General features: G+C 39.0%; 1 protein-coding gene across 1 annotated transcript in view; it reads left to right on the plus strand.

The window, feature by feature from the left end:
• Positions 1-13,052, plus strand: part of fam189a1 (family with sequence similarity 189 member A1) — a 260,106-nt gene that overhangs the window by 168,871 nt on the left and 78,183 nt on the right. The gene's annotated exons all lie outside the window — the stretch shown is intronic.

Here is a 13,052-nt window from a genome sequence, read left to right on the forward strand (position 1 = left end):
ACATTTACCTGTTTTTTGTACTTCTGAGGACTTTTGGTCCCTAAAATGAGTTCAATATATAGCCACACGTATACATCATAGCTAATGAAGATCAGTATGATAAAAGAAAGAGAGGACAGTCAGATATTGACCTGGTAGGGGTGTAATGATATGCAAATTCCTCAATATGATATGTATGGTCGCTTTTGCATCATGGTATTATACATTTTTGATACAGAAGATAAATGCTAACATAACTTAATGATTTACCCTTTTTTTGTAATTTTTTACCAAAATAGAGAGCAATGCTCTCTGTTTGGTGGAGATTATAACCAAATAGAGGTGGATTCTACGACTGAATAGAGGTCAACTCTATGACCGAATAGAGGTGGAGGCTACAACCGAATAGAGGTGGAGGCTACTACCGAATAGAGGTGGACTCTATGACCTAATAGAAGTTCAGGCTACAAACGAATAGAGGTGGTCTCTACAACCAAATAGATGTGGACTCTATAACTGAATAGAGGTGCAAATTGGTAGCTATTAACATCCCTATAGAGCAAGTTATTTGTTTCGGTCATTCAGTATCAGCACTTAGCAGCTACGTGAATCCTCTGGGGAGAAGTAGCTGCTGAGACTTGTGTTTTCTCCACAAACCTATAGTTCCTGTTCCTATTTCTAAGCTTCCTATACACCAGCTTTTTGTTTAAATTTTCCACTACCCTTAAATGGAGCAGCAGTAACATTTCTGATGTCAAGCACAGAATTGCTGAGTGGTACTGCTCTGTCGGCACCAGCATTATGGCCTGTGTTGGATCGCAGAAGCTGAAAGGGACAGCATGGATAGACCAATCCAATCACTGTGGAAACAGAACACTGTGTTTGTGTGTGTGTGTGTTTACTCTTGTATTTAGCTCTTTATAAAGACCAAGGGTGTTTTTCCACCTAACATTCAAATCAACAACTGAGCCAAATGAGAACTAACGGAACCTGTTTTAGTTCTACTTAATTTTGTCGTTTTTCTGGTTCTAGTTCCAGTTAATTTTCCTCCAACTTGAGAGACATTTGGAACTTTCATAATGACCACGGTTGATGATTTCATTGCCTTTTGGTCATTCTACACCACTATAAAGTGTCTAATTTGGCTAGTAAGCAATTTGCTTACTATTTATAGTTAGTTTAACTTATTGGCTGACATAAAATTATATACTGCACTGTTTTGCGCTCATACTCTCACACAAATGTCACACAAATTTTATTTTCTGTCGGCTGTGAAAATGTGAGCAGAAACATGACATAAAAACATTAGTAAAGAATTCAGTAAACTTGTTGACTTCCCCTTCAAGTGTTACCAAAGACAGAGGAGAATGCCCTTGAGTTCTTTTAGGTGTCTACTGATACCAGTCTTAAACAGAAAACGATAAAACCTGGCACCTTACTGGACCAGTGTCCAGTGGAAAAGTATAATTCTAGTTTTTTGGTTCTGGTACTTGGTGCAGAGGAAGAACACCCCAGATATTCTCATGATGACAGGAAAACATAAAAATTTGGTAGATGTAAAGACATTTGGCTGCTCTTTTCCTACCAATGCAAATGCAAGTTTTTTTGGAAAAGACTAGGATTTTGGTTGCCTTTTGATTACTGAGGTTAAGCTCAGGGTTAGATTAAGGTGTATGCATAGCATTACTCAGCTACAGTATTACACTCATGAATGGAAGTCCTCACAAATATGGTAATACAAACATGTGTCTGTGTCTGCATAATGTCTGCATGTAATGACTGAATTGTCTTTATGGCTATGACAGTGATGGATTGAGTCATAAGAGCTAAGGCTGCATACTGCCCTTATCTGCTTCTGCTGTGGTGAAACATGCACACAGACGGCCTAAATAAACGTCTAAATGTAGACTGTGAGCGAGTTTTTGTTCTACAATTTAATTCAAGAATAATACAAGAATATTTTACACTATTACACGAAGGAAATCCTATTTAAGTTAGAAACTCAAAACTTTTACTGTTTCTGTTCTCTGTTTTAAAAACTATTAAGGTGGAGACTGATTGGTTAGAATATAGCAAATATTCTCTGGGTATATTTGGCCAAGTAATGCTAATAGAAGTCTATTTGGCAGTGAGCGCTTCACAGCTCTCTAATCTGCAAGCACTCACTGGTCTCAGGTCTCACCTGTTGCTCCAGAGATGATAATACTGGTGTGTGTGTGTGTGTGTGTGTGTGTGTGTGTGTGTGTGTGTATGTGTATGTGTGTGTGTGTGTGTGTGTGTTCCAATATCTCAGCTTGGATGGTCGGAAATGAACTCTTCTTATCAGTATGCATGTGTGAAGGAGTCAGCGAGTCATCCTATTCTGCAATGCAGTTCTACTATTCTGCACTGTCACCTAATGTCTATAATCATCCCTCTCTCTCTCTCTCTCTTTCTCTCTCTCTCTCTCGTCTCTGTAACTGATCCAGACAGCCTCTTACTAATCTAATCTCCATCTTCGTTCAGTTAACATGAAACCCAAATGCCATACTAATTCAGGCTTAACCCTTTAAACTTTAAGAGTCCCTCATAACTACATAACTTACATATTAGTTTCAGAGTGATGAGCCAATAATTATTAGTTACTGAATAATAAGTCTCAAGATAAATAGCTGGATAACCAGCGTAGGTTTTAACACTTTAACCCCTTAAACTCTAGGCTTACTAATCTTAAGACTACTCAATCATTTTGATGCCTTTTCCAGAAACTACTAAGCTAATACAGTATGGTGCAAAAGTCAGAGGCCAGGCTTCATTTATTTAATTTGCTGTCAGAACATCCAAGTACAAGGGATCCATTTTTCAGGAGATATTTCTGAAAAGATTAGATACAAGATAAACCACTTGCATAAACAAGAGAAAAGTCAAAGGAGAATAAAACTGGAGTTCAAAAATTATGAAAAGATGTGAAGAAAATAGGACTCCTAACAACATGGTTGCCCACCATACCGTCACCTTCAGGCAAAGTGTTTGTCTTTGAGAGATAGAAAATCAAGCTCCACTCTCGCTTCAGATCTGAAAAAATCCACAGGTGTTTCTGTCCATCCTTCCACTGTGAGAAGACAACTCAACAGTATGAGTCTGAAAGGATGTGTAGCTGTCAAGAAGCTGTTAGTGAGAAAAGGAAATAGACAAAAAAAAAGATAAATCAAACAAATAAGCTGCTGGTGTTCTCAGAATAATGGAGTGACCACTCAGACCCAGACCTCAACATCATTGAATGTTTGTGATTACTTGGCCCATGAGAACCAGAAAATGCGACCAACTTCTAAGACTAAACTTTGGAGGTGTAGAAACATATCTTTGAAAAACTAAAGTATTAACAGTGTTTTTGCTGTAAAATAATATGGTCCTGTGTATGCACAGAAATATTGGGCATGTTTTACAGCTAAAGAGTACAGAAAGTGTAAAACTAAAATAAATCAGACATATAATTGAAATTGCAACATTTGCTTCAAAGGTCAGTTTGCTTGTCTGTATATTACTGGACACAACTACATCACTGGAATCACTGGAATGAACTACCAACTAACTAGCAAGGAACGGAAGTCTGGTGAAGGGGTTCAGTGAGGAGTTAGGAATGGGTTTGGTAAAGTGGTCCAGTTTGTCCCCTCATTTCAAGCGGCAGACCCATGACCAAACTGCCAGCGCTCATAAACACTGATGTGTGTGAAATGGTGACGCCTGGCATGGCTGTGAGTGACGTGTGCCAGGCGCCGTTTTTCTGTCTGCCGTGGATGCGGGCGGCACTGGGGCAGTAATTAATGAGGAGCTGTTAAACAGTGATATGGAATCCCACATGGTAATTAGGAAGCAGCAGCATGGAGCCAGACTGGGTAATTAGTCTGCCAGGGCCGGGACCCGCCGGAGTCAGCGCTTCGAAAGGACATTTCACTCTGTCAGTGCCGGCTAATGCGCCAAATAAACACATCTATCATTCTGATTTATGTCACATTATGCAACGAGGCATCGTCTCGTGCTGCATTGTCCGGGCTTTGGTTACAGGATCATAATCTCACAATAATAATATTACAGTACATTATTTCATTACAACTCAAGGCTGTTTCACAGGACCAGACACCTAGCAATGGACGGAATCTCGCTAGTAACTGTGATCCTCTGTTGAAAATCCATTTTAATCCAGACGAGGCTTGAACTGAGTTTAGTAAAATGGCCACTGCCACTTTCTGTCTCTCATTTCATTGTTTTCTGTTTTGAATATGGGAATCTTGCTCTGGTGCCTTTCTAACATTTCTGAACTTTTTGCTAAAATAACATTATATATATATATATATATATATATATATATATATATATTTTCTAAAATAACTCGGTATGGTTGTACCACCAAGGCCAAAGCCTTATCTTAGGGGCTATTCCATTACTGCATTAACTCAAGTGAAGCTTGTTTGACGACCACTTGGAGGGGCAAGGTATCGAGTCAACACAGTGTAGGCTTGCAGAAGCACTTGCTTAGAAATCATTGCAATCCCTGCCAATAACAGACCATAAATGGCAGATTTATAAGTTAATATGGCAACAAAATTCCTTTTAAACTGGGCTTTATGTAACAAACTGCTCCATCTGTTATGAATGACTGCTGAACTCTGCTAACTTGCTAGTTAGCTGGCTACACAGCTAGAAACAACAATAAAAGATGGTTGGAACACCACATCTGTCTTTCTAAACCTGAAGCACACACAAGACAAAGCAATTATTTAGAAAGTTTATGTACATTATGCTTGGACTTCTCAAAAAATGGTTAGCATTACGAAGTTTGCTAGTTAATTAGCTTGCTGAGGCTAACCTAGCCAAAAGCATGGTAAAACAGTACTGAACTTTGTTCTTCCACTCACTGGTAAAATAAAAATACACTGCTAGATTGAGAGCGGTCTCGCAGCCAAAAATATCCACACAAAATTGGCTCTGTTGTCAGAAACTGACCATTAAAGAAGGGCTAGAGGATGGCTAGCACAAATTATGCATAAACATATGAGCTGCAGTCAAGCAAGTTGGAGTTACATGGTAGATGTTTATCATAAAGTGGTAGATAATAGACAGACTGCTCACATGTTGCGGTGCCATATACTGTTAAAACTTTAAGAAGGTGAAATAATACATTAAAAATATATCTAATTGGGGCTTGAATTCCCACACTTGATTGAAGCATGGCAGCTAGATTCTTCTTTTAATTTTACTCTCTCCAACTACAAAGGGGCTGCTGAAAAAGGACATTTTTCCATCTCTGCGCTCCTGGAAGAATAAATTAGCAATAGATTGAGCGGTGTATTTGATTTGCTACGCTCAGCTTGCAATAAAAGAGGGACTCTGGGAGTGGGCCATTAAGGTTTGCTTCATCAGAGGCACCGCTCCAATACAGCCACGTCCTTTCATTTTCCTCCATGCACAGTCAGAGTCATTACTGCCTTCACTGCAAGTTGGGGCATCAGCTGTGCTCTGATATGTTCCCCACCGAAAGTGATGAAGATGTTTCTTCTGTGGCTGCGGCAGCTCCCAGTTTGAGGCTTCTCGCTCTTGTGTTGGGTGTGAAAGCATGCTCATGCTCACTTGAGAAAAAACGTCCCAAACAACAGATTGTCAGGAGGGGACAAAAACGAGTGGCGCCCCACTATTTTTGGCCTAATTATCACAAAAACACATGCCGTTTCAAAAACAGACCCATCGATATATCATTTGGCTGATAAAATCAGCTGATAGTAGGGTTAGATGTCTAATAAAGATCTCTAATAAAGATTTCTAATAAAGCAATGATAATGTCTAGAGATGATAATACTGTATTAAACCAGTTTTAATATCTATTTAACTTAAGGAGAAGAAGTGATGCTCAACATAATTTATTGGTGAAGTGGTTTGTTAAGTGGAACAGACAATATACTTGTATATACAATAAACATGATATCATGTCACGCTGCATTGTTATTATTATTGTTATCTCTAAACATGCGGGTCCAAGTCTTGATTAAGAAAGTCAAGTCCGAGTTGAATCTTGCATCTTTGTGGTTTAAGTCCAGGTCAAGTCTTGACTCTTTGGGGTCAGAGATGAGTCATAAGTCTCTGGGGTCCGAGTCATGTCTTAGTTCTCTGGGGTTCAAGTCTGAGTCAAGTCTTTAGTCTCTGAGGTCTGAGTCAAGTCTTGAGTTTCTTCAGTCTGAGTTCGAATTGAGTGTCTGAGGTCTGAGTCTTAGTCTCTGGCATGTGACTATGGGTCAAGTCTCAAGTCTCTGGGGTCTGAGTTGAGTCTTGAGCTTTTGGCATGTGAGTTTGAGTTGAGTCTTGAGTCTCTAGCATACAAGTTCAAGTCTCAAGTATCTGGCTTGCATCTTCAGTCTCAAGGTTGAGTCAGTCAACATACCAAGTCCATATCTTTGCCTTTCTCTGGGGTCTGGGTGGAATCTCGAGTCTTTGGGGTCTGAGTTGAGTCTCTAGTCTCTGGGGTCTGAGTCAAGTTTTGAGTCTCTGTGGTTTGAGTCAAGTTTTGAGTCTCTGGGATCAGAGTTGAGTCTAGACTTAGTCAAGTCTTGAATCTCTTGGGTCTGAGTAGAAGTTGAGTCTTGAGTCCCTGGAGTCTAAGTCAAGTCTTGAGGCTATTGGATCTGAGTCTGAGTAGTCCCTGACATGTGAGTCCAAGTCAAGACTTGATTTTTAGGCCTGTGAGTTTGAGTCTCAAGTATCTGGCATGCGTCTTATGTCCCAAGGCTGAGTCAGTCAACATGCCAACTCCAAGATTGGTATCAGTGACGATATACACATATTCTGTACTTTCTAGTTTAGCTGTAGTTCAGACCTGGTTTTCTTTTGAACACAAAAAGCCATGCATTGACCATCAATTGGTTGGTCACTGCTCAGTATAAAGGAAAGAGTTCTCTTGCCTCAGCAATAATGTTCTGTAGGAAAGATGTTGATATTCTTTTTGTGAGCCTTTATGGAGAATTGAAGGGTTGTGCTTTTTCCCTGGATGAGCTGTGAGCTGCACATTCTGAACTGTAATGAGATTATAAAACATGATAAATCTATGCCTTTGTGAGTTGGACTAGTGGAATCCAACCCTTGTATTTTTCCAGTTCCTCAGTTTTTCACTTGCAATGTACAGTGCCAGTCAAAGGTCTGGAAAAAATACTCATAGAAGGGTTTTCCTTATTTTTACTATTTCCACAATGTAGAATAATAGTGAAGACAAAAAAGAAAAAAACAGATATTGAAGAAAGCCTCAACAACTAAATACAGTATCAACATTTTCAGTATTTCATGTGTCCACACTTTGCCTTTTTTACAGCTTCCATTCTTTCCAGGAGACTTGCTTTCAGTTTTTTAAAGAAATCTGCAGGGATATTTTTCCACACTTCCAAAGTTCCAAGTTACCTTGATTCAGCTTGGAACATGGAATTCTCTCAAGCAGTTTCCTGTGGAGGCACCTGGTATGCGTTTCCAGCAGGCTTGAAAAAGTTCTTATGCTCAGACCTACATGCTTAAAAAAGAATGTTCTTCAAGGCTTCTTTAGTAAAGAAAATGGTTCTATGTAGAACCGTTAGTGCTTAAAGAACATTTTGCATCATTAAATGGTTCTTTGCATCATGAAAAGGATGTTTTTTTCAGATGGTTCTACTGGTTCTACTGTCTAAGGGCACCAAACCCTTTTTGGTACTATGTAGAACCCTTTTCATCTACAACACATTCTCTACAACACATTCTCCATCAATCTGGAGAACCCTTTCACAATGCCAAAAAACCTTTGCAAAGGGTTCTTCGAGTGTCAGTGGTTCAATATAGAACCATTTTCCTTTTTAAAGAACCCTTGAAGAATTATCTTTTTAAGTGTGTAGTTGATTACTAAGCGCTATTTGTTGCAGGGCAAATAAAAAAAGAGATTGTTATATTTTAATATTTGTTTTGGAGGTAAAGTGATGGTTTGGTATCGGCTTCAATATTTATATTTGTCTTTGAAATAATCTCAGGCCTTTAGATGGATGTGAAAAACATCCAGTCAGGCGTGTCCAGACTTTGACTGGTGCTGTATTCGTGTGATTTGTTGTCTGCGTGACCTTCCCACAGCCACGGACAGGCAGTTCAGCTACAGCAGTTGGTTTGGTGAATCTCCATAGCGCTCAGGCATTATCTGGCGCAGAGGAAGTGAAGCATGATGCTGCTTCCTGTTCACGTTGGAGGCCCTGGAGGAGCCGGAGCTGCGCTTTCAAATCAGCCTCTCCATCTTCCAATTTACTGCCAGTCTGAAAGCACAGAGCCTTATCACATTCATCTGTTTACTACACCTCCATACACCTCTCTGCCTGTGTCCTTTAGCCCACTACTACTGCTCCTCACTCCCCCCGTTTCTCCCTCACTCTTTCTCACTCTCTCACGCTCTTCTCTCTCTCTCTCTCCTTCTCTCTTTCTCTCTCTCTCTCTCTGTAAGTGTAGGTTTATTGTCTTGTCTCTCTTTCTCTGTCTCCTCCTGTCTCTCTGCCCCTCTCTTTCTCTCTCTGTCTTGTTCCTTCTCTCTTTGTCTCTGTTGTTCTCTGTCTCTCTCTCTCCTCCTCCATCTCTCTATTTCTGTGTACCTCTCTCTTCCTCTGTCTCCCAATCATACTTTCATTCTTTCTCCATCTCTCTTTCTCTATCTCTGTATGTTTCCTTGTATTGACTTTTAGATCCTCATTTCTCTTTATTTCGTCCCTTCTCTCTATTCATTGTCTATCTTTCTTTCTCTTTCTCTCCTTCTCCTTTGCTCTCCATTTTTCCTCCCATATCTCAGATCTTCTTTCTCTTTTGTTCCTTCTCTTTACTGCTCTCTTTTTGTAGTTTTTTTCTTATTTTCCTCTGTTTCCCACAAACTGTCACCTTTCTCTCTGTCTCTTTCTCCCTATCTCTTCTTTTTTTCATTCTCAGTTTCCCTCTTTCCCTCATATCAGTTTTCAGATCTCTGTTTCTCTCTTTCTCTCTCTCACTCTGCTCTCTGGTGTTCTAGGGTTAATATCTCCTCAGGTTTGGTCCTGCTGTAGTAAATCACCGCAGAGTTCCTGAAGGCCAGTGCTGATGTACAGCTCAGTGGGCTGACCAGTAATCTAGCGGGGGGGCTGGCCATGACAGCTTTAAGCCCATTCTATTACACACCAAGTGTGATTTAAAGGAGCCAGAACGTTCTCTGTATTTCTTCTGGAACGATTGATATCCCAGCACTGTCAGCTGTGAAATAAAGAGAGTTTTTTTTAATAGCGAGAGCGAGGAGAGGAACTAGCGGTTGCGACTTGTGCCGGAGGAGGAGAGAGCAGAGAAATGGCTGCCCTCGAGATCTATCAGCCTGCGCGGAGAGGATGTGGGGAGGGGAATTAGGGAGAGATTGGTTTCTCCAGATGACCATAAGTCACAGAGCGCGTATCGGACTCCAGTCTACTTGGGAATTGCACGAGAAGTAGTTTGTCAAGAGCAATGAGACAAAAGGCCCAGAAGGCCCTGTTCCATCTCTGTGTTCATTTGCTTTGTGTATTAAGTGCTGTCTGTCTGGCTAATGCGAGCGCAGACTAAGATTGCGCAATGAAAGTTTATTGTTTTCCTTATTGATTATTGATATCTTTAATTATTGGTCGCATCTGCCCATTTCCCTTTTAAATCAGCTAGATTTGACCTTTGACCCTCTTAGGTAACATCTGTTGCAGTAAAGAGGTTGTTATTGGGCTACTCTTTCTAATTGATAAATGAATTGTAAAAGTCATGGTTAGCTTTGTGGACACATAGAGACTGTCAGCTCAATGCATAGAGATTCAGCTAAGTTACATTACAGGGCCTTAGGCCTCCCTGTACTAAACTGGTGAATTTATAAACCATATGTTAAAGTGATAAATCAAATTTACACCATTTCCCCCTGTAGTCAGTAAACCAAGACATATTTAGGTTTGCATTGGAGTGATGGGGCTAATGTAGCTAACAAGTAATGGAAGCTAAAGGCCTACTAGGGATGAACAGTTGTTAGTTAGTTAATCGTTGTTGTAATAATGGTCTTTGCTGCTACAGCCATCCGTGACTGGGAGTCCAGGAGAGCATAATTGGCCTTGCTTTCTCTGGGTGGGTAGGATGACCCTCCCTTCCTTCCTTATCACCATGATGCTAGCCAGTATAGGCATCTGTTAGCTGATAAACCAGAATTGGCAGTTAGTGGTGTTCTTCAAGCATGTTGAGCTGTTCAATGCTGTTGTGTTATCAGTAGTTTGAAAAAATATTAGAGATGGCACATCTCGGATGTCTCTCAGAGGAAGCATGTGCTAGTCTATACCCTCTTGGTAGCATTATGTGATGGGGAGACCTAACTAGCAAGTGGAGTCAGATGTGACTAAAGCCCATTTTACACTGTGTGATTACAGCAGTCTTTTACATTTACTGCATATCATCCTACACCTTACACAATACACCCTACGTGGGATGCTGCAAGTAAAATCTTGGTCAAGCTCCACATCAGAGTGCACAGCAGATTATATAGTTCTCTAGTGATAGAGTTGCAAGAAGTTGACAACATTCTGTGTGCACCTTATTTTTGGCTGAAAAATAGAGCCATGCAAGCAAAAAAAAAAAACAGCAGAGGACTGGCGATGCATTGAAATAAAATGGCTAAGAAGGAGAGGTTAGAGTTGTTCTTGGCTGGTCAGTAGGCTAATTTTTCTGTCCACTATGTGGTAGCTAGCTCTGTTATTTAACTGCAGGTGAACTAAAGGTGGAGCCAGACTAGTAACATAAGCTAATATTTTTAAACTTGTGAACAATAAAGTTTTTACCTTCATTTATTACCTCTCGCTCCACCTTGCACGCACACACACATCATTTCAGGCTGCACCTTATTGGTTGTTTTTAGATGTGTGTTGTAGCAGAGGACACTGAGATTTTGGATTAAAATTTCTGGCACTGCCAGAACTTTATCATAGGCTGTCTTTGCTTGCAGAGGCAGTAAATCCGTTGTGAAGCATGACACATTAAACATTCAAAGACCACCGATTTGAGCTCACGATGAAAGAATTATTTCACAGTTTGCATTTATGCCAGTGGCAGCATTATCATGATGATTATCGCACAGTATAAACCTGCCTTAAATGCGAAAAAAGATTCTCTAACCATGTGACATTAAAGAGAAATTCCACCAATTATTCAAAATTTCTACTAATTAAATCATGGAGATGTAAAGAAAGTAATTCAGAAAGGTTTGATGTGTTTCGTTGTAAAGAAACTTTCAAACTCAGATTTCTATATCCTAAAGTCCTTTAATTTACTGTCCAAAACGAGTGAATCAACATGTGTTGTCTAATTGTGTGTATGTAATGTTGATAATGGTAAAATATTTGTAAGTCTCAATACATGCATTTTCTTTAGAGATGATTTTTCGTTACAACGCCCTGCATGTACCTCTTTGATGTGAATATATTTTTAAAAATAAAATTTAGTCCAAACCTTACCTCAGAACTATCATAAAATAATGTATCAGCCATCAGCCTGCACAGGCGTAACCATATATATAACAACTGTCTGTGACGGAGATTTCAGAGGCATTAATCTCTTCAGACATCTGGTTCCTGTCATCACCACAGTGAATAATTCTGAATCAGTAAGTTTCTCTAGAACAGAGCATTTCACATCAAAACTCTAAGTTACTTAGTTCACATCTTAACCATGTAATCATGTCGCAATGTTGAAATTTCAGTTGAATTCCCCTTTGTGTTCACTATTATTTTCTTCAGTGTATTAAATGATATATTCTAATGGCAATATGTAGCATATAATTGTAATATGTAGTTTTATCGTGTAGCTGTGTACCCAGATAATTATCATGCCTGCATGACACTGTTGCCTCCAACTGTATCAAGTTGTTAAGCAATCAAATAGTTTTGCCTGAGATTGTATGATATACTGTTATGTCAGAATCAGCAAAAGCACATTGTATAGTTATAAACAGTAGCAGCCAGCTTGAAGTGTGAGTTTTGTCTGATTTGTCCATTTTCAGTGAAGTATTGAGTATAAGCTTTTATTATTTGTTAGCCATTAGCTTTGTAGCTCCAGAATAAACCACCAAAAGCTAATGTCTTTGTATGCTTTTTTTGTATTCTAAAATTAACCAACAAAAGCTATGATCATTCTTATTTTTGAATTTTTATTTTAGTGATTTTAGACAGCATGTGACTTCACAGCTAAAGTCAATTATTATTATGTAAAGAAACAATTTTGATTCTTGTTTTTCAGCTTAAATTGTAAAATGCATTTACAATTACAAAATACAAATACAAATTCAAAAATGTAAAATACAAATTCTTGTCTGTCCTGTGTTAAAATCGTTTTCATGTTTAAATATAATTTTATTTTGATGATAAATCTTGTCCCAAGATTTTTGTCAGTAGTTTCACAAAAGCATTTCATTAAAAACAAAAAACAGAAATGTATTTTAGAATTACTCCCTAAAGGACAAAAGACTGTCTCTTTGGTGAAATCTCTTTTTATAATTCTGACAAATTTGGCTAAAATACTGACAGCTTCATGTTATGTGTGTCCCTTAAAAAGCAGCATGTAGACTGACCATGATTTCAGTTAATAAACTTTGGCACTGTTCCAAAATTCCTAACTGGTGCAGTGCTGTGCTAGTGGTGTAACTCATGAAACATAAAATTTAAAACTGAAAAAAGTAAAAGCAATATTTGCAATTTTCTGTGTACAATGTGACTTTGAAAGTACAGTGGCTATAGACCATATTGTAGAAAAGCTCAGATTTTAGTCATTATGTCAGTGGTGCTATGGTCAGCAGTGTTGCAGTCACTGGCATTACAGCTTCACTGACGTTGTTTAATATGACAGACTACGTTCAGTTGAATTACATATCAACATTCGTAACCCTTTTGCCAAGGCAGTTGGAAGAATGACCCAAAAGTCTTCGCTGACAGGCTAAATATGTGCTAAATTGAATTTCATCAAAGTATCACTTTAACCTAATCCTAGTAATATATTTGCTGTCACTCCAAAGGGGCGTGACATGGCAGAATTTGAGACGT

The sequence above is a fragment of the Colossoma macropomum genome, unplaced genomic scaffold (genome assembly GCF_904425465.1).
Source record: "Colossoma macropomum unplaced genomic scaffold, Colossoma_macropomum, whole genome shotgun sequence".
NCBI classification, from domain to species: Eukaryota; Metazoa; Chordata; class Actinopteri; order Characiformes; family Serrasalmidae; genus Colossoma; species Colossoma macropomum.